This window comes from Macrotis lagotis, chromosome 6 (genome assembly GCF_037893015.1).
Source record: "Macrotis lagotis isolate mMagLag1 chromosome 6, bilby.v1.9.chrom.fasta, whole genome shotgun sequence".
In the NCBI taxonomy this organism is placed as follows: domain Eukaryota; kingdom Metazoa; phylum Chordata; class Mammalia; order Peramelemorphia; family Peramelidae; genus Macrotis; species Macrotis lagotis.
In genome coordinates, this window is record NC_133663.1 from 59,564,301 (window position 1) to 59,587,782 (window position 23,482).

General features: G+C 33.3%; 1 pseudogene; it reads left to right on the plus strand.

Moving 5' to 3' along the window:
• The window catches only part of LOC141492129 (mitochondrial import inner membrane translocase subunit TIM14 pseudogene), a 26,148-nt pseudogene extending 4,798 nt beyond the window's left edge, over positions 1 to 21,350 (plus strand).
• Positions 21,351 to 23,482: the final 2,132 nt, after the last annotated feature.

The window sequence follows — 23,482 nt, forward strand, 5'->3', positions numbered from 1 at the left end:
TGCACTCTATTAACTGCAATACAGTACTCCTCAATGCACACATCCCAAATGCAATGTGATTGGGTGTTCACAAGAACCCTCACACTGGGGGAGTTGGAGGGATATTAGGGTATTCAGGAAGGACTTCAATTTGGATTTGGCAAAGGAATTGATTTTTGAAAGGAGGTAGCAATTCCAAGAGATGGAAGTTAAGTTAGAGGATATTCTAGGTATATGAGGTTAAAAGGCATGGGTCCAGGAGGCCAGGTTGTTTGGAATGTTTTGTGTGTTTGTGTGTGTGTGTGTGTGTGTGTGTGTGTGTGTGTGTGTGGTGTGTATGTGTATACATAGGAAATTATTCTATAAATATAGGTTGGAGCCAAATTGTGCAGAGCTTCAAATTCCAAACAGGTGTTTATATTTTATCCTGAAAGCAATAGGGAGGGGAGCCAAGATGTGGAGAACAGGCAGTAGCCCAGCTGGACTCTCCCAACATTCCCCTCCAAACAACTTTAAAATAACTCCTCAAATCAAATTTTGGAGTGGCAGGGGCAATGAAAGTTCAGAGTAAGGACATAAGGAGATATTCATGATGTCAGAGTAAGACATCATTTCAGGGTAAGGCAGTTTAGGAGATCCACAGGAAAGGTCTGTGAAGATCATGCCAGAGTACACAGTATAGCACCATAGGTAGTAATTAGGGGTTTCTTGCCATGAAGCAGTAGCAGCAACTTTGGAGCTCTCAATTCAGAGATGATTAAGGGATCAGAAATTGGTCAGAAAGAGAATACAGATCCTTTGCTGGTCCTTAGTGCAACTGGTGCTGATTGACTATTGCCCATAAATAATACTGGGACAAAGTTCCCTAATAGAGAGGATCACTTGTGGTCCCTCCTAAGCTGGGGATGGGGAGGATAATAAAAGGCAGGAGTCTGTGTTCAGAAGTAAAATAGATTTTTGAGGAGGGGGGAGGGAGGGAGAGAAAAAGAGAGGGGGGAAGAGAGAAATTTATAAAAATAAATAATGAATAATAATAGTTTAAATGTGAATGAGATGAATCTCCCATAAAATGCATGCAAATACTAGAAAGGATTAGAAACCACGAATCCAACAACATATGTTGTATACAAGAGATGAATTTGAAAATAAAGGACCGAAATAGAATTTATTAAACCTCAGCTGAAATAAAACTGGCAGGTACAGCAATCATGATTTCAGACAAAGCAAAAACAAAAATAGATCCAATTAAGAGATAATCTGGGGAAGTACTTTTCTAAATGACATATCAAAAACATTTATACTATTTCTCTGATACAGTTCTCATTCCCAAATATATAGGGAACTGATTCGAATTTATAAAATAAGAGCTATTCCCCAATTGATAAATGATAAAAGGAGAGGAATAGACAGCTTTCAGAAACAGAAATCAAAGCAATGTTTAGTCATATAAAAATACTATAAATTGGTATTGATCCGAGAACTATAAATCAAACTATCTCTGAGGTACATTTATCATAAAAGACGAAATACTGTGGAAGATAAGGAAAAATAAATTCTCCTAATAAATTGTTAGTGAAGTTGTGAATTAGTTCAGTCATTCTAGAGGATAATTTGTAACTATTTCCAAAAGTCTACAAAACTGAGCAAACACAGCAATACCTCTATTGAGTCTGAATCTCAAAGAGATCAAAGAAAAAAGGATCTAAATGTACAAAAATATTTAAAGCAGTTCTTTTTATAGTAGCAAAAGAATTGAAAATTGAGGAGATAGTCATCATTGGTGAAAGACTAAACAAGTTGTGACATAGGACTGTGACAGAGTACTCTTGTGCTACACATAAGAATGAAAAAGGAAATGATTTAAAGGAAAAAATGGCAATACCCATATGACCCAATGCAAAATGACATGAGACAAACTAGGAGACTATTTTGTGTAGTACCAGCAATGTTGTAATGATGACAAATTGTGATAGACTCAACTATTTTCAACAATTCAATGATCCAGCTCATGATGAAAAAATGCTATTCACCTCAAGAGAGAGAAATGATAGACTCTGAATGAAATTGCAGTGCAATTTTCTCACTTCATTTTCTGGCTTTTTTTTTTGCTATTTATCTAATATGAAGGTATGCTTTGCATTAGTTCACATGCATAATTGGTATTACTTTTTCTAACATTTTCAGTGGGTGAGGGAAGGATGGGAGGGAGAGAATTTGAAACTGAAAACATAGAACGAAAAGAATATTAAAAATAATTTTTTTAGAAAAGAAAGTAATAGGGAACTCATTGAAGATTTCTGATAAAGGGATTGATATAGTCAGATCTATATTTTAAGATTAGAAAAAATATGGAGGATGGTTTTGAGACTGATGATCAATTAGCAAACTTTTTAAAGCATTCAGGTGAAAAGTAATGAGAGCCTGATACATCATTGCTCTAATACTTGGAAACATAAAATAACTCAGAGAAAAAAATTTTACCCTGATAGAACATTGTATAAATTTGCCTATTTCAGGTCACCTAAAAGCAGGTTTATGATATTCTACATTCTATCTGAAACTTCTCATTTAAACCTCTAAACCCAAATATGAGAAGCTCCAAGAAAAACTAACTAACTTGTTGATGAAAGCCAAAAATAAGATTTTTTTGCAAGGTATCTTTGAAATCATTTTTGAAATTGTTGTTTTTCTTCATTCTTGAAGAAGACAATGATATCGGGGAGGTGATGTCATAACATGCACATGAATTAGATTTTAGTGAAGAGTGCTGTGCAAAGACACCATCCTTACTTTCTTCTCTGGAGCCATCTGTGTCCAATGGCTAGATATGAAACAGGATGACTGGAGATGGCTCTGGAGGCAATCAGGGTCAAGGGATTTGCCCAAGGTCACAACTAGTAACTGTCAAATGTCTGATAGCAGATTTGAACTCAGATCCTCTTGACTCCAGGGACAGTGCTCTATCCACTGTGCCACCTAGTGGGTGTCTTTGAAATCATAGGAGTCCCTTGGAGTTTGTAGAGTAGGAGAATGTGCTTGGAAAAAACACTTGGTTGGTTAAGTCAAAGTTGAATTAATGGGGACAAAGAATTTACCTATCTATATCAATTCAATTAAGGAGGATATTGCATGAGACTGGATACAGAATAGCCATTAGCATAGACATCACTACTTTAGGACTAAGCTTAACTGCTGACAACCAACTGTCATGATGAGAAAGACTAAAAAAAGAGTTTGTTAGCGACCTTAATTAACAAATGTTCAATCTCTTCGCCAAATAGAGAAACAGAACAGCTGAGGACAACATCATTTTAGAATATAAACTCATTTTAAAAATCCTTTCAAGGAGAATATAGAAGATTTCAAATATTATCACCTCATATAACAATGCAAATTGTAGAGGAAAATTTGACTAGAGATTCACTCATGCCAGTTTTCCAAGGATATTAAAGGATAGACCTGAAGCTAATGAGTAAAAAGAAAAACAAAATCAGAGATCTGTAAAGGTTTCTATAAAAAAGTTGCTATAAAAGGTTTCTATAAAACCTGTAAAGGTTTCTTTCTTTTTTTTACCTCAATGATAGTAGAGTTACCACACTTGCATTTTAATTGCATGATCCCAAATCTATGGCATGAAAAAGTGAAAAGAAAACAAATGCATAATTTTTCACTACTAAATCAAATATACCAGGAGAACATACACACTGGAAAACACTAAGTCTTTCTCAAATTACATGATAGAAAAGAGGATTCTAAATATGATAAAAATACTCTACAGACTGCATCATTAATAAAAAAGGCAGCAAAAATATTGATAATTTCCAAACCATAGGCCGACTTTTTCATCACTATGACTTCTTCAAGAGAATAATCTATACAATCATTGAGGTCAATGTTGCTAGAGGTTTAAGAAAGAAAGTAGATTGGTCACAATTGAAATTCAATAATTCATATGTTTACATAATGTAATTGTCCAAGCAGTATTGAGGATAAAATATCTCACTGTTTATTGTTTGTTATCTATGCCGTCTAATATAATGTCTCCCAATTGAGATGTAAAAGAATCTTCAAAAAGCACAACAGAAATAACTTGCCCCCCCACCCAACTGTAGAACACAGAAAGGTATATTCATCAAAGATGTTTCCTCTATCATGGAGAAAGTCAGGATTCCTAAAAGATGATGAGAATACCATATGTGAATGGCATTGTATCAGTTGTATTAAGCATATGAGCACTGCAGATGCTCCTAAATGAGATTCATTTAACGTAAAAGAATTTGACCTAACTATGCACACAAGAATAATCAATGAATGAAGAGTGAATGTGTTCCATTTTTTGTTATATGGCTTATTGGAAAAATCTATAGAGAAAGCAGAAGACCTGAGTTCAAATATCACCTCAGATATTTATTATGTCACCTTAAGCAAGTCATTTGGCTTCTGTCTGCCTTAGTTTCTTCATCAGTAAAATGGTGATAATGATATCACCTGCTTCACAGAATTGTTGTAAAATAATATATGTAAATACCTAAAACATTAAAATTTGTCCTTCTGTTTGTCCTTCTACTACTATTTGTTCTTCATTTTGAAGGTATCAAGAAAGTCATGGTGGGGGTGGAGCAGTTAGGTGGTGAAGTGGATAGAGCACCTGCCCTGGACTCAGGAGTACCTGAGTTCAAATCCAACTGAGACTCTTAATAATTACCTAGTTGTGTGGCCTTGGGCAAACTACTTAACCCCATGTTGCCTTGCAAAAACCAAGAAAGAAACGAAAAGAAAAGAAAAGAAAAGAAAAAGAAAGAAAGAAAGAAAGAAAGAAAAAGAAAGAAAGTCATGGGTTGATATCTTAACTCATGGTTGAATATTTTTCAAGTAAGTCAGAGTTGCACAAAATCATCAGTCTCACTCTTCCAAAGTCATCAAAGTCCAGAGGCAAAACAAAAGTCAAGATAACTAGTGCTGACCTGGGATGCAGTGGCTGACCTTCATTTACACCTTCAATGTTGGATTAAACTTTAAGAGCATTGCAGCATCTGCTTCAACCATCTTTAAGAACACTGGAAGCTACTGTTCTCATCTGCCTTTTTACCAGGAGAAGTCTTCACTTCCTTGGGTTAGACACCCCACTAGCTCACTAATAGATTTGAGACTGAGAATAATCCAAGTTAAGGGCACAAAATACAATAATTATGATTAAATATGACTATATTATACAAATATAATGTGGATATAGGAATATATATATTTAATATACAATTTGAAAAGACTGTTGATTAACAATATTAACTTGAGTACCATATTTCTCCTTAACTTTGGGGCTCAAAATTTGGAAAAAAAATGTATTATATAACGTAATTTAACTCAAGTTTTACTCATCATGAGATTCAAGGACCTTTTGCTCATAGCTTTCAGGCATCTTTTAGGCAAGTCTTGTGTGTGAACACATGCTTTGTCCATCTCATTTCATGAACCCAGCACCAATTTTGTCCTATGGTAAAATCTGTCACTTCTTTTTCATCAGCAATTCTTCTGTCTTCCTGCTGAACCATTTTGGTGGACACAGGAATTCCAATGGCCCTTTGCTCTTTAAACCACATCTTCAATTCCCCCTCTAAATGGGCCATTTTGCTGTCTTGCCTCTTATGGCCTCCTTTCTGCCATGATGTTTTCAGTAGAGTTTCTTCTTCCCATAGCCAGACTTGGATTGTTTTCTCAGTTGGAGGAGGACCAAATGTATGTTCAGCAGCAGGATTTCCATTCACTTTTGCAAACTGGATCACTTTGAACTTGAATCCAGCCCTGGACAAAATCTTTTCTAAGACTGTTCTGGGCAGAATGTGGCAAAACATCAGCTAATATACCAGTAATAAATGCAAAAGAATGAGAACAAAGGATACAAGCATGAAAGGGTAGAAAATTCAAGTAAAAAACATCTACAACTACTGTATAAGATGGTCCTAATTTTTAGACTCCAAATTTTTCAAAAAGGGTATCTTATATCTGGGAAAATATGGTAATTAAAGGTTAATTTCTTTTAAAGATCTTAACATAAATATAATTTCTGAGAGCCCCTTCTTGCATTAGGAGTTTGTCAGAAATGTTCTAATGACAGATCAAAGGCAACTGAAGAATTTAGAACTGATTTTATTTTATTGGTATACCAAAACCTAAAATCAGCTCAAGAACATCAACAAACTTAGAATATGACCTCCAATAAGTCTAATGTGTAGGAAGTACTGAATAGATATACTATGTTTGTGTTTCTTCTGGTATAAAGTTATGGTTGTGCCAAGGTACCACTATTAGTGGATAGAACACTGGAGTTGGAGTCAGAAAAATTTGACTTAAATATAACTTCAGATACTTATTGGCTATGTGACCTTGAGAAAGTCGTTTAACTTGTCCATCTTTAAAATAGAATAATTTTCGCACCTACCTCCCAGGGTTGTTATCAAGATAATTTAAAGCACCACATGAAAGTTATTAGTATTATTATTTTCTTCTAGAAAAAAAAATTATGAAAAGACAGGATGAATGTTTCTCTCCTCTCCAATTTACCTAGGAGAATTGCACTCTTGTAAAGTAAGGAATAAATGTTTCAAACTAAAAGCAAAGGAGAAACAAAGTGAAAAGGGCAGTGTAGAATTTTAATCTATAAAAAGAAATTGGCAAATAGGAAAATAGGACTCAGAGAAAGAAAAGTGTAAGGAACCCTCCTGAAAAACTGGAGCTAAAAAATAGGTCTCAGACTTATCCAATACAAGAGAAAGATTCAGCAATTTGAAAGGAGGTAATTTTTGAAGCTCCAAGGAATAATGTTATGAAAAATCTACAGTTGTTATCTCTGAGAAGATGGGTTAGGAGAAGAAAAGACAAATCATGATCTACTGAACAAAAAGGAAGGGGGCCATAAATAAGTCAGGAATGATTTCAAGAGAGTAATGACCTGTTCCTTGTGTATTCACCTAGGATGTAATTGATAGCTTCACATAATTTTTCAAACCAGATGACCATTCTCCATTTCTCTTGATTCAAGGAACCTAATTAGAATTGATATGAATTAGCTCATGGGAAAGTAAGTGAAGACCTTAGAAATGTAGTAGTAGTAGTAGTAGTAGTAGTAGTAGTAGTAGCGTTTTCCATTACTCTAGCAACTTGAAAGCAGCAGTTTCAGAAGCGCAGATTTGGGAACTCAATTAGTCATTAAGAAGAAAATATTTGAGGATGGTATTTAAATTTCTTGACTATATTGTTTAAAGTACAGGAAGCTTTTGGCTGGAGATGAAGTGACTTAATATGGATCAATTAAATATTTATATATATTTATACATGCATATATGTATGTACATTTGTTTTCTTTTTTATGAATTTGATTGAAATCATTTTAAACTGACAATTGAAGAAAACTTCCCAAACATCTGCCAAGTCAAATATCTCAGAGAGTATATTACTTCACTCCAACCTTCCTACTTTGTCAACCAACGGGCACAATGAATGAATAAGATTTAGTATAGAAAACGACAGTTAGAAGGATCAGTATGCAAATCAATAATGAAGTCTATAATTTGCGTGCTGATACATAAATAAAAAAACTAGAGATCTTAATGTAAGGAGGCAGATTCCACATCATCAATGTTACTGAGATTTTATGAATTGGAACTTTTTTTCAAATAGAAAAGTGATTCTAGTCTTTTGTTTCACTGCTAATATACATTTTCTTTTTTTTTTTTTTAAGTTTTTCTTTTTTATTATTTTTGCAAGACAATGGGGTTAAGTGGCTTGCCCAAGGCCACACAACTAGGTAATTATTAAGTGTCTGAGACTGGATTTGAACCCAGGTACTCCTGACTCCAAGGCCGGTGCTTTATCCACTATGCTACCTAGCTGCCCCTTAAAGTATCTTTCTAAAACTTGTTTGGACAGTTATTTGAAAGATGGATTAGGGGGAAAAAAAAGAGAGACTTGAGACCAGAAAACCAAATAAAAGACCATTTAAGAGACTAGAAAATAAATAGAATTCCAGGAAAAAGTGGTGAGGTTCTAAAGTGGTGGAATAAGCAGAAACAAAGGTACAGAATTGAGAGGCAATTTTAAATAGACTTTAAGTTCAACAAGAGTTAGTAGGGAGATGTGATAGTTAAAGACACTATGAAGATCTTAGCTTGCAATGAAGATACATAGTGTTAAAAAAATAAAATGTAACATTATTTCCAATAAGAAAGAATTAGAAACTTTCCCAACCAATACAGTAGTGAAGCAAATATGCTTTCCTCAATACTATTATTCAATTTAATTTTAGAAATGCTGACAATCTCAGTAAGACAAAAGAAAGAAATTAAAGGCAGAAACACTAGTAAAGATGAGACAAAATTACCCTATTTGCTGATAATATGATGGTTTCCTTAGAAAACCCGAGATAGTCAGTAAAGAAATTAATGGAAGGTTATCTGAAGAAAAGAGATAAGAGGAGGTTTGATCTGTTTCATCCCAGAATCTAGAAGAAGGAATATCAGACGGATACTCTTAGAGATATAGATTTTGGCTAAATGTAAGGAAAAATCTTTTTTATAAGTTGGAGTTTTCCAAATGTATAATGGGCTACTTTAGGATCTGATATTTATCCCTTACTGCAGGTCTTACATCAGAGACTAGATCACTACTTTGAGGAAATGAGATAGAGAAATTCTTGTTTGGGTCACATTGAATTCAGAGAAACCTTCCAATTCTGAGCTTATATAATTTGTGATTTAGTTATCTTCTAGAAGTCCCTGACTATGTTTGAAGAAACATTTAAGATATTTAAAATCATTAGGACCATTAATATTTACTAAAAAAGAAGTAAATCTCTGTTTAAATTGGTACTATTTCTATTTTAATAAATCATTTAAAGCATGTTGGTTCATTATTTGATGAATTGTGTTGAAGCCAAGTCAGATGTAACTTGACACTTTCATAATTTTGAACTATATTTCAAAGTATTTTGCAACAAGAAATTTTTTGCAGCTTGGTAAAATTTATCTGGCCATTTAAATTTACTTACAAATGGGAAAGTTTCCTTAAAAGGACCAACATTAATACTACCTTATGACCTTTTATGACAAAGAAATTTAGAACCAGAAAGGTTAAATGATTTGTACAAAACCAGACACTCTTATACCAAAGCCAGGGCTCTTTCCATAATTTAGAACTAACCTCCCCTTTGGGATTGAAGTTCATCCTATGTTCATGTATGTCTGTATTTGTTAATTCAATTATTAAAACATACATGAATATATTATTACTTATAAGTAGAATACCAGACTTATGAAATTTGCTCGATGTATTTATTGCTACAATTGAAATATGAAAGGTGCTTAACATTTACAGATATTGCATACATCTTATGAAATGCTTCTAACCACAGAGTAAAAATAATTTGCAATAATATAGTGTTTTGAAAATATTGCCTCACAAAATCCTGATAAAAACCCCAAGAGGTAGGTGCTTATATTTAACTCATTCTACATATGGGAAAACTGAGTCAGAAAAATGAAATGAACCAAGTTTACACAGCAACTAATGTCTAAGGTTGGATTTGAACTCAGGTTTTTCTGATTTTTGGTCTAATTCTTAACCCATTTGCAAAACTGTACTAATCTGATTAAAGCTACTGGACTCTGAAATTCTATTTCTTTTTTTTTTTTAGTTTTTTTTTAGATTTTTTCAAGGCAATGGGGTTAAGTGGCTTGCCTAAGGCCACATGGCTAGGTAATTATTAAGTGTCTGAGGTTGGATTTGAACCCAGGTACTCCTGACCCCAAGGCCAGTGCTCTATCTACTGTGCCACCTAGCTGCCCTTTTTTTTTTAGTTTTTGAAAGGAAGTAATGTTAAGTGACTTGCTGAAATTCACACAGCTAAGTAATTATTAAATTTTTGAGGCTGGATTTGAACTCAGGTTCTACTGACTCCAGGGCCAGTACTCTATCCATAGAGCCCCCTAGTTGCCACCAACTCTTCAATTCTCTTAATGGGATTAAAGAGGCATAGTTTTTTAAAACTACAAAAATAAACACATACTGTAATAGATTTTGGAATATAATCTGTAGGCTGAAATATACTTTCAAAGGCCAAAAGTGTGAATTGCAGTTAGACTTCCTTTAAAAAGAATGGAGGCATTTCTATAATGTAAAAGTTTACTTTTCTCCCAAGATCCACCTGCATCCAAGGTAATCCCATCTTTACTGTCAAGCTGCTCACTTTAAAAATGGTGAACTGGGCTTGGGGATTTGGATGAATTCTTTAGGCTCCTGCCTTGTGAAATCTTGGTCCCTTGATTGTGATTGTTTACAAGCTATGACAGTTCCCATCTGCCAGGAGATTGTCTAAATGCCTTCAAGCAAAGGTTGCAAACTCATTCAAATCTTTGTTTTCACTTGATAGTGTTTAAATAATTCATCTTGGTCATTTTTCACTGATTACAGGAGAGACTTTTATTGATGATCAGGTTTTGTGTTTTTTTAACTTTTCTTTTTTTCCTGTGTGAATGAAGGTCAAACAACATGATGCAATTTCATTTTAAACAGCAATCTCTGAGGCCTCCTTGCATTTAGAATTGACTGGATTGTGGATTTCTCATTCAGTATAAGGTGAACTCCCACCTCAAATATAAGAATCTCAGGATTATCAACTTCCCACATAATTAGAATCTTATGGGATCTCAAAAAGTCTATTTGATCTAACTCATACCCCCAGAAACCTTCCTTCTGCAGTAACCTGATAAATCCTCTATCCTTTCTTGAAAATCTCTAGGAGAAGCTGATACTAGAGGTAGTCATTCCAAATTTGGGTATTATCATTGTTAGAAAGTTTTTCCTGACATCAAGCTTAAATTTTCCCCTTTGTGGCTTCCAACTACTACTCCTCAGGTTCCAAACTGAACAAGTTAAATTCTCATTGGGAGGCTTTAATAGATTCTATTATGCCTCTACAATAAAATGAATTGTAGTTTAGTATTTAAGAACTTTCATATCATAATTCAACCTCTTTTTCCAGATTTGGTTCATATGACTTTCCTTACTGTACTATGTTCCAACAAAATGTGGCCTAATTTCTATAGTTAGAACTGAACATTCTATCTACAGACCCCAAATCTTTGCCCAGGTTGTACCCCATGCTGAGAAAACATTTCTCTTCCTCCAATTCTTAGAATTTCTACATTATTTCTTTGTGCTACTAATGAAATCCCATCCATTGGTAGTATCCCCCCAAGGTCTTTTTCCTTTAGCTCTTCTCAAATTATCATATATATATATGTATATATATATATATATATATATACACACACACATATTTATCTGTTTACATCTTTCTCTCCCTTATGAAATGGAAGCTCTAGGGGGCAAGTTATTTTGTTTTTGTTTCATTAGCACAATATAATATCTTGCTCATGATAGGTAAATAAAATATACATTTTCAAATCAATTACTGACTACATCACTCCCTTCTGGTTCTTTTAAAATAGATTTCTTGAAAACACCTGTAATGTATTCAATGATCAAAATTCAACCTTACCTGATTAGATTTTGCTAAATGTTAGAACTTGGATCCTTTTTTTGGAACATTATGTCATCTATCTACTCCAAGTTTTCATCCCCTGAACCTTTGACATGTTGATTAACTTTGACTTAATCCAAATCCTTAATAAAAATGCCTGAGGTACTCAACATTATGCATCTTTTCAATTTGATATGGAATCATTCATAACTTCTCAAAAAACAGAATTTAACCAATTCTAAATCCATCAAAATTTTCTTTCCTTATGTCTACATATTCCTATTATTTTCACAAAAAAATACCTTGAGGCCACTTACTAAACTCTTTCCTAAAACCTAGGTAGATAATTTCAATATCATTCCCATGATCTATCACAATGCAAAAGGTAAATAAAACTTTTCTCAGTGGTCTATTTCTTTAACAATACACACATTCCAGAATTTTACTCAAATCAAATCAAGCTAGTTGGCCTAGATTTTGTAAACCCTATTCTCTTTCTTTTTAGAAAATTAGGTTAATGTTTGTCCTGGTCCAGTTCTGTACTGTTTTCCACAATCTTTTAAATCTCAGTGACTTAGCAATCAAATCTACTATTTTTAAGTGTCTTTGATTTGGTGACTTAAATTCATAGAGGGAAACAAGTTGTGTTCTTATAATCTCCATATGTACATTAAGTATATATCTCTATCCTTTCTTTTCCAGACCAAAGCCCACTGACTTTTACAAACAAAATAGGAAATGAAATAAAAATCTATCAGTTTTGTGGTAATTTGCCAGCATTCCTATCCCTGATTTGATCCTTCTCATTTCCTCAAGAGAGCTGTAAAAGTTCTTTCACTATTAAATATTGTCTAATCAGATGCAGCTAAATACTAAAATAGTGTGAATTTAACTGTTATTTAATGTGCTGTCTACCTTTTTTGCTAGCTTTTTCAACTTACTCTTAACTATTCCTGGTGTGATTTTTATGAATATAACACCATAACCAGAGCTTTAGTATTCATCTTGTTTCCTGTCCTTGGTTCTGTCTTCCATATATCTTAAAATCATTTAAATCATTAAATTTATGTATAAATTCATATATACAAATATATATGCTGCTTTACATTGTAGTCATTTACACACACACACACACACACACACACACACACACACACACATATTTCTTCCAACATTCCCTCACAAGAGAAAAAAACCAAGCAGAACTGATCAGTAAAACAATCAAGGCTTCCATGATTTCAAGGCTTTCATTTCTCACCTATAGTCATCTGAAGTCTGAATTCAAAATTTATCACTGCATGTCTTCTGAGTTCATTTTTGAATTGTATATATATATGCACATGTACAGGCATATTGTTTTATTGTACAGCATTTTAGCCATAAACTCTGATTTTACCTTCTCTACTCTATCTCTTCATACAAATATTCTGACTTACCTAAAGATTTTTTTGCTCATGCAAGGCAGACTGATAAGTAGTTTTTTTAAGTCGGGGTATTGACTAAAATAACTTGGGAAATATAAATTCATTTTCTTATATACTGATCTTTACTTTAAAATTTCTTTTATAAAGCTCAAGAAACTAACAGAATTAACAGTATAGCATAGTGGACTGCATACTGGACTCAGAAAATATTGCATATGTGTGACTTTGGCAAATAATTTTATGTACCAAAACCTCAATTTGGTCAGCTCAATTTGGTCAGAGGAGTAGGTTAGATTAGATGACCTCTAAGTTTCTTTTCTACTTTTAAATCTAGGAGTCTATGAGCTCTGCTACTAATTAGCAATCTATCCCTTAAGCAAATCATGTTACCCCCATGGGTTCAAATTTCCTTATCCCTATAATAAGGGGTATAGGGTAAGGGTGGGGAGTATCTGGGATTATCCCAACTATAGATTATCCAGTTGAACATTAAATGTTCCTTTATCATCCTTTATAAAAGGATATAAGTTCAGGATTATCATAAGTAGCTTAGAAATGGTGGGATTTAAATAATAACTCTGATTACATTCCTTTTAGGTAGGCATTGAGGCAGTAGGTGAATTTGGTTACTCTATATTTTGACTTTCTATAGAATGATAAAGGCATACAGACTACTCTTGTGGTTTTGCTAATATAGGAAACTCCTAGGCTAGGAAATCCCCTTCACCAATTCAGGTCAGAGCTTTTTGTGAAAATTTTAAATATTTAATGAATAAATCTAAAAGAATATTATGATAAGTTTATTAGATTACCCTGGGTTGTATGTGTGTGTGTGTGGGGGGGAGGATGTCACAATATAATTTTTATTGTTGCTGAAAAGGTATTCATGGAGCAAAAATGGTGGGAACTGCTAGACTATTAACTCCCAACTTTGAATCTGTTAAGTTATCATGCTAAATTTTCCCATTTTGCAAAGTCACCAAACTTTTGAAAAATACCTTTTTTGTCTACAATTTTCTGGAAATCTTCCTTTTTTTCACTTCTAACTGTGATTGTCACAACCTATGAAGTCCTACTCAGAGTGAGGTTGGTGAACTCAGACCTCCCCTTCCTTTAAACTGAGGGTTCTCAAAATATTTTTAATATAATTGGGCAATTATTTACTGCTTAAAACATTACTAGAGAACTTTTAGTGTGAAGTACTTAGAGTCTTAGTCCATTGTCACTAATCTCTAAGGAATTTGAGAACCAATAATTGGTGACCACTGTTCTAATCCAACCATATTCTTTTACAGAGGAAGAAATGGAAGCCCCAGAAAGTTAAATTGATGTGATAGAGTAAAATATCAATGAGTTCAAATAGCAGTCACCCCCCCCCTTCCTTTCTCAGAAGGATAACATTTAAGGTCATTGCTTGTCTAAAGATTTTGGTGCCTCATTATAAATCCTGTTTGACACCCCCCAGATGCTATTCTCAAATTATCACAAAAAAATTAATGTGAGACAAAAACATTATCACATCCTCTCAGAATGACTTCTCCAGTATTTTGGGGGAGATTGCATCTTTAAAAGTTCTTTTAAATATATTTTTAATATACTAACTGTCAATAAAGACTTTAGGAAACCATAATGATAACTAATTTCCCAGTAGTGAAAAAAGAAAAAAGCCATAAGTAAATAAAATGAAAGATTAAATGGACTATGTTCCATCAGAACCTCTCAAGAAAATAAATACCCCACCACGAACAAAGAAAATGAAAATCTCCTAGAACAATAGAAAAAAGGAAATGTTGCCACCAGAATTGATTCTGCTAATTGAGACTACACCTTGCCATTGCAACTGCAACTCAAGATATTAGGTTACAATTCAAAATATTGTTAACTGTCAGGGGCTTTCATCTTTATTTTATTGAAATATAGTAAATTCATTAAAATATTTGTGGGTATATACATATATCCACATATTTATATTGTATATATATATATATATATATGCACAGAATCAGACAGAACCTCACACATTTGAAAATAACAGTGGTCTGAATTATTCATTAAATATGTTAGAAATTAGAAAAATAAATTGGTTAATTTAATAACAGACTTTCTTCTTAAGCATATATGGACTTTTTATTAAAAATAGTCATCCCTCTTAGAAAGACATTACTGCAAAATTTAAAAGGCAGAAAATGATGCATGATGTAGCCGACTCCAATACCTGGAAAAGCTTGTGAATAATCTTGACATATGCTCTGTCTACTGGCCATTTATATGCATAAACAGACATTTGTTTGTATAAATTGTATGTGAAATTAATTAATTTCCCACAAATCTGACTCCCCCCCCCTAAGTTATAGCTCTCCAACTAATTTTCACAGTAAACAGCAATAATTATAGTAAAAACAATAACTAATATTTATATAGCTCTTTAAGTTTGCTAAATAATTTACCTATATAATTTCATTTGATGTTCATAGCTGTAAGGTAGCTGGTGGTAGTAGAAATAAGAATAGAAAGAGGAAGAGGAAGAGGATAAATAATGATGATAATTAGCGTCATATTGTGCTGTAAAGTTTGCAGAGTTCTATATATGTTATCTACTTTGAGAGAACACTATAAAACTATATGGTATATATATATGTATGTATATATATAATAATATCACAAACAGCATAGAATAAACACAAAAATTTAAGACATATTTTGAAAACTGGTAATATAATAAAATTATATGAATGTAGCCAAAACAAATCTTAATAACAAATTCTTCAGTGTAGTCGCTAGAGTAATAAAGAAATGAAAAAATGGATTAATTTTATATTTAAATTAGCAAATGTACATATTGCCCAAAGAAAAGTAAAGAGGAGAAATAAATAGGATAGAAAGTGATCGGTTAAATAAAGAAAATCAAAAACTTCGAGGAAAGAAGAATCAATTTAATTAAAAAATTATACAAATAATGAAACTGGAAATTAGAAAGAAGAAATGATGAAAAACAAAAATTTATGAATTTCATCAGAGAATATTACTGAAGCCATATCTGAAAAATTAGAGCTCTTAAAAATGTATTAATAAAACTATATATTACCAGTTGACAAATTAGTAAATTAAAAATTTATACAAAACAACTGAGAAAGAAAAAAATAGACAAAGTATTAAGTATTCTATCAAAAATACATGGCTCAGACAGATTTGTGATTGATTTTTTCCAAATAATTAAAGTATAATTTCTATAAAATTTGAAAATTATAAATAATTATGAATAATTGGTTTTTATTAGATTTCATTATTTTCAAATTCAAAGAAGCAAAAACAGATAACTATAAACAAATAAGTAAATCTTTATTACATATAACTTGGTTTTTAAGAGAACATAATAATTTCAAAAAATTCACTTCAAAGCATTTGTATATTTTTTCTTCTGAATTTCTTTTTCTGTGTATTAACAAATACATTTCCCTCTTTTTTGCATTACTGTTTCCTCTCTCCATTATTACTCTTCTCCTCAAAACCCTCTTTTATAATAAATTAGCACAAGGTCTGGAAAATGTATATTTCATTAGCAACACTCTAATCTATTGGACCTCTGGAGTTATGATTGATCACTATATTTGTCAGAGTTTTCATAACTCAAAGTTGTTTTTCTTTACAATTCTGTAATCTTTTCATGAACTGTTCTATCATTTCTCCTCATTTTTATCTTCTTTTGTTTAGAGAAGTCTTCCCAAGCTTCTCTGAATCTATCCTTTTCATCATTACTTATGGTCTAGTAATATTTTATTTTCCTTGTATCATATAAGCCATACTCTAAGTTACCTCTTATTTTAGCTATTTGCTATCACAAAAAATATTGCTGTAAATATTTTATTTCACATCGATTATTCCATCTTTATTTGTTCTCTTTTGACTGCAAAATAATACTGATGTCACTGTGTAGAATGAACAACTTGATATTTTGTGTATAGTTACAATTTGTTTTTCCAGTAAGCCTAGAGCAATTTAAAGCTCTACCAACTCTGTTCCTGTCTTCCTACATACTCAAATCATTGTCATGCTCCATTTTTGTCATCTTTGGTAATCTGAGAGCCATAAGGTTGAGTCACTTTATTGTTTTGATTTTAATTTATCATTATTACTGACCTAGGATATTTAAAATACAGTTTTAGAGAGTATAAATTTATACTCTTAATGACTATTTGTCCATTCCCCTTGACCATGGATCAAATGGGGAAATATTTCTTATATATTTGAATTGGTACCCAATGTACTTTAACTATCAGACCTTTATCAGATAAGCTTGTTGCAAAGATATTTTTTCCAGTTAACTCTTTCCCTTCCGATTTTAGCTGCATTGATTTTCTTTGTACAGAATCTTTTTTTTTTTATTTTTTGCAATCCAAATTGTCCATTTCATCTCCTATAATCCTTTTGTCCCTTATTTGGTCAAGAATTTTTCATTTATCAATAGTTGTAAATGTTATCTTTTCTTCTGATACTTTAAGTTGTTTATAATGTGACCTTTTAAATTTGGAATTAGTAGTTTTGTCATGAAATGTTTACCTAAATCTAATTTCTACTATATTGCTTTCTATTTTTTTCAGCAGTTTCTGAATCCTTAACTCAGTAGTTAACATCTTTAGCAGCAGCAAATACTATGTATGTTTGTATGATCTTTTGCTTATGTGTCTTGTTTACTTAACCTATTCCATGGATGAATTTTCTATTTTTTTAATCAATTCCAAATAGTTTTGAAATTACTACTTTCTAGTATTATTTGGGATCTGACTCATTGAGGCTCATTTCTTTCCAATTATTTGTTGGTTTTTTTTGAGATTTTTGTCTTTTTTATTGTTTAGATAAATTGTGTTACTCTTTCAATTTATTATATCTATTCTTTTTTTATATAATTATCATTTCTAGAATGATGGCAAGTATTTACCCCTGTTCTTGGAAAGAGGCACAGTGTTTATCCATTTTAGGTAATATTATCCCTCAGTTTTTGTTAAAACAAGGGCATCCTGAGTAGAGCTAGCTCTAAGTAGCTTTGAGTGTCTATCATCAAATGTAAATTTTCAATGTGAACATTTATACCATAGAAATCTACAATTTTTTCAAATAACTGTTTAATTTGCTATTTAACTTATATTCTAGATAAGAAAGTATCAGCAACTCAGATTAAACATAAATGTGCAGTAGCAGAGCACTAGCCTGAGGTGAAATCCAGTCTCATACACTTGATATCTACCAGCTGTGTTACTTTGGGCAAGTAACTTAACCCCATTTGCCATCACACCTTTATATAATGCTCTATAAGCACCAATTGAGTTCAGCAGAAAGCTCAAGGAATAATGTCACCATTATTCTGGAAACATGATAACTGTATAACAATGACAATACTAGCAACAATAATAACAATGGCAGCAATAAGAACAACGATGATGACTTCTAGAATCAATATATTACTTTAAGGGTTACAAGGTCCTTTACAGCTGTTATCTCATCTGAACTTCATTATCCTCCTGGATAGAAATGAATTCTTTTTGCTTCTGTTTATATGCTCAAAAATTATCACACTACTGGACACAGTAAAAACTTAATACATTTTTGTTGACTGATTGATACTATTTAACGCATCAAGCAAGATATCCATTTCTGTTCTTTTTAGTATTTTTAGATGAACAAGAGGCTGCATTTTTGACAAGATGATTCTGCTTTGTTTGTGAGTCTCATTATCTCAAATATAGTCCTTATTTCTTATAATCATAGTTTTTCTAATATTAAATACAACCTGAAAATTGTTGCTCTACTACCCAATAACATTTTCTATTAAAGCCTACATTGACTTACCTGATGTGATCTCTATCCCAGTATCTGCAAGTCTTGGCTAGTTTTCTGTTCAATGCTTGACCAGATGGAGGTTTTATGTCTGTTTCTTTTCTTTTGCTAGGATGTGAGTGGAAGAGTTGGACTTTTCTTCTGGTTTTCCATTATGAAGTTAACTCCACATGTAAGTTGAGTGACTAGGAAGTGGACTGGTCAGCACCAGTGGTATCTCCTCTTCAAAGTTCTATCAACTACATGGGGGATGGAGTGGAGAAGGAAACAGATTTCCCAACCCCCTACCACAGAACCAGCTCCAAACTCAACTTTTAAATACAAACCTTATGAATCTTGGAATGTCATAGTCTCTGAAGAATCAAAGTAAGGGGTGACCCAAAGGTCAATGGAAAGATGCATTTGGGGTGTGAATGGGCTGCAATAAATTTCCACTGATGGTCTACAATATGTGCCAAAATCAGGGTAAGGGATATTATTGAGGAAATCTATGACTAGAAAAGAAGTGGGCTGCTATGTAGAGAGAATTATATACTAGTTATATACTAGTATTCATAAAGTGTAAAAAGTTTTTTGCCGAAGATCTATGTGGAGGATCAATAGAGAATAGAAAATTGGAATCACAAAATATAAGAAGCTATGGAGAGATGGTGGGCTGCATTAATTTTAATATAAAACCCATTGAATTGTATCAATCTGTATAAAAATATAAAATTGGAAAATTTTCCAATACTTTTTAATGAGAGAAATATACTGTTGAGTTTAAAACTGGAGAGACAAAATTAAGAATGAAAAGGATATGTCAATATACCTGATGCAAATAGATACAATTACATCAACTACATACAGTCAGCTACACATTAGAATATTTATTCATGGTAGCAACTAGCTGGCCCAGTGGATAGAACACCAACCCTAGAGTCAGGAGGACCTGAATTCAAATCCAATCTTAGCCACTTAAGAAGTGCCTAGCTCTGTGATCTTGGGCAAGAAACTTAACCCCATTACTTTAAATAAATAAAATTTTTTTAAAAAGAAAATTTATTCATTATGACCAGGTGGGATTTAAGCATGTCATACCAGATGACATTAGCACAAAAAATAGCAATAATATATTTCTAGCTGGATCTATGGTGAGGAATAACTATTGTGAAAACTTCCCTCTAACATAGAAAATTTGTAACTGTTCCGCAACTTATAATATTAGGGAATTTCTTGGGGGCACTGAAAGCTGTCCCATAGAAGCTTTGTGTCTGAAACATAAATCAAAGTCTTTCTGACTTTCAGGCTGCCTCTTTATTTGGGTTTTTTTTAAAAGGCCTAACTTCAAGTCATTTAATAATCTATCAATAAATACAAAACTACCTTTGGTAAAAATTCAATGTTTTTCATAACTTAGAAATCAAAATCCATACAGACTATGTTTGATTGCTTTCTGTCAGGTGGAGGTGGGGAGAAGGAATGGTGGGAGAAAAATGTAAAACTCAAAACTGCAAAAAAAATGATTGATGAAAACTACACTTTCATGTAGTTAGAAAAATAAAGAAAATATTTAATTTAAAGAAAAATCCTCCAAAGAATAACAACTGAGAGATGTTTTCCCCTCAAAGATAATAAATGGGATCAGCTAAGATTTTAAGTAACAGTAAAACAATAAAGAAACATTGTTATTTTGGAGCAGCTGACTGGTGTAGTGCATAGAACACTAGACTGGGAGGAAGAAAGACGTGAATTCAAATATGACCTCAGACACTTGATACTAACTATATGACTTTGGGCAAATCACTTAACACCATTGCCTTGCAGAAAAGAAAAGCAAAGGAAAAGAAATAAAAGAAAAGAAAAGAAAAGAAACTGCTTTTAACTGTGTGTGTGTGTATGTGTGTGTGTATATGCACTATTATCATTTATATTTGAGATAGTATTGGAAATATTTGCAAATGGAACAAAATAGGAAAGTACATTAGAGGGGCTAATTTCAAGAAGAGCTAAAATGCTATTAGAAATAAATGTTAATATTTATATAATACTTTCACCTTTATATGTATTATGTCATTTGATCTTCATAAAACATTATGAAGTTAGCTTCACTCTCCAAGAGACTCAGGTGGAAGCCTATGCAACCTGGGCCCTAGACTGAGTTGGGACATGGGGCCCTAGTAGGGCCAGACATGTGGACTCTCAGCTGGGATAAATTGTGGATTTTCAGACTCAGGACATGCTGGCCTAAGCATAGCTAACACAATGGTCACAGTTGGACTGGTAATTGCTGCTGCAGTATTTGCAGGCTGCTATGTATTGCAAACCAGGAATTATGTGGAACCTCAAGTAAAGCAAGCTATTTGAAGTCAAAGAAATGTGCCTTCAGTGGTGGCTATAACAGAGGCATATTTGAACCCAAAATGATAAAACAAGATGCAGCACTAATATTAGGAGTAAGCCCTATAGTCACTAAAGGGAGAATTAGGGATGCTCACTGAGGAATCATGCTTTTAAACTATGCAGACAAGGGAAGATCTCCTTAAGTAGCAGCCAAAATCAATGAAGTTAAAAATGTATTAGAAAGTCAAGTTAAGAAGTAAAATTAGGACACAGATAATTTTAAATTTATATATACATGAATATATGTATGAGTCCTGATATTTTATAATAATTTCATAAAATCTGTAATATTTCTTTAAAAAAATTATGAGGTAGACTTCCGGCCAAGATGGTGGAGAGAAGACAGACACTGTGTTAAAGTCTCCTGATCTTCCCTCATAAATAATATGAAACAAACCTATTAACAGAAATATGATTGACAAAACCCAGAAAGAGAAGCTAGGAGAAGAATATCTACCTCAAGGTGTGTCTTCTGGGATCATGAGTGAGCCCTGGTGCAGAGGGCAGACTCTTCCAGGAGCACAAGGTGAGAGCCTGAGAGCTGGAGAGCAGGACTAGACTGATCTGCCACAGGGGCGGGAGCCAGCTGGGGAGCAGAGGCATTGGTAGTGGCACTGAGTGTCTGGAGCTTGCCAACAGGGCTGGAGGGTGACTTCCAGTGTGGGAGAGTTGCAGACACTTATCTCTGGTCCAGAGGAACTCAGAGGCCAAACCTTGATTTCAGCTGAAGCCTCTTCCTAGAATAAACACAATTATATCCCACTCTGACCCAGGCTCAGGTGTTAGCAGCAGAGCTTCCTCAATTGCAAATAGGGAAAGCAATTACTTTGCCCTAGAGCAAAGCCCACCACTGTTCCAAGTTAAAAGTATTGATCAGCTTTAACTACCCCCTCTAGGCCAAGCAAGAGAGCCTCAAATCAAGAGCACAGACACTCCAGAAAAAGCAAATAGCTCCCTGTACTGGCCAGCTCACATGCAGTTACTAAACCCAGTGAGTAAAGCCTCTAGGGATTCCAACACCAAAGCTCTGTGAACCAGTTCCTCCCCAACATGAGGTCTTATGAAAATGAAGAAAGACCAGTAAAAAGGAGGGTGCATAGAAAAATTCCCAGGTGGAAAAGACTCGAAGTCAGAGAGACCTAGAACCTCTGAGGAGAATAGAATCTGGTCTCCAGCACAGAAAGACTTCCTTGAAGAAATCAGGAAGGAGTTTAAAAATCAATTAGAAAATTTGGGAGAGAAAATTAACAACTTGAAACAAGAAAACAAATCCTTGGAAAATACAATTGGACAAATATGAAATGAGACTAATTCTCTCAATTGGGCAAATGCAAAAGGAAAATAATTCTCTCAAAACCTCAATTGGTCTAATGGAAAACTCTTAGAAAAATAAAATTGACCAACTAGAAAAAGAGTTGCAAAAGGTAAATGAAGAAAATTCTTCTCTAAAAAAATGAATGGAGTCTGTGGAAACTATTGACTTCATGAGACAGCAAGAGACTGTTAAAGAAAACCAAAGAAATAAAAAATAGAAGAAAATGTAAAATACCTCATCAGGAAAACTGTTGACCTCAAGAATAAATTGAGGAAGGGATACCTGAGAATTATTGGACTTCCTGAAAACTTCCTGAAGAGAAAAGAAGTCTAGACATAATCTTACAAGCTTTGGTGAAGGAAAGGTACCCTGATATCATAGAACCAGAGGGCCAAATAGTTTATGAAAGAATAAATTGAACACTTCCAGAAAGAGATCCTAAAATGAAAACACCAAGGAATCTAGTGGTCAAATTCCAGAACTACCAGATAAAAGAGAAAATCCTGCAAGCAGCTAGAAAGAAACAATTTAGATACCAAGGAGTCACAGTAAGGACTACAAAGGACCTGGCTGCATCAACATTAAGAGATTGAAGGGCCTGGAATGAGATATTCTGAAGAGCAAGGAAATTGGAATGCAGCCAAGAATCCACTACCCAGCAAAACTGAGCTTTCTCTTCCAGGGGAAAAGAACATTTAATGAAATTGCAGACTTCCAACATTTCCTGATGAAAACCCTAGAGCTAAATAGAAAACTTGGATATCAAACAGGAGGCTCAAGAGACACATGAAAAGGTAGAAAGAAAAAAAAACTGCAATCCAATAAAATGAAACTGGCTTTATCCCCAATTGGGAGAAAGATTCTCATAACTCTAGAGAACTGAAACTCTATTAGAGAGAATACACTTAGTCAGAAGTGATTAACACTCATGATATTTCTGTAACTCAGATAGAATGATTTAAAAACAATACCTCCTTTAAAAGGGGGGCAGGAAGGAGAGGGGAAGCTGGAGGATAC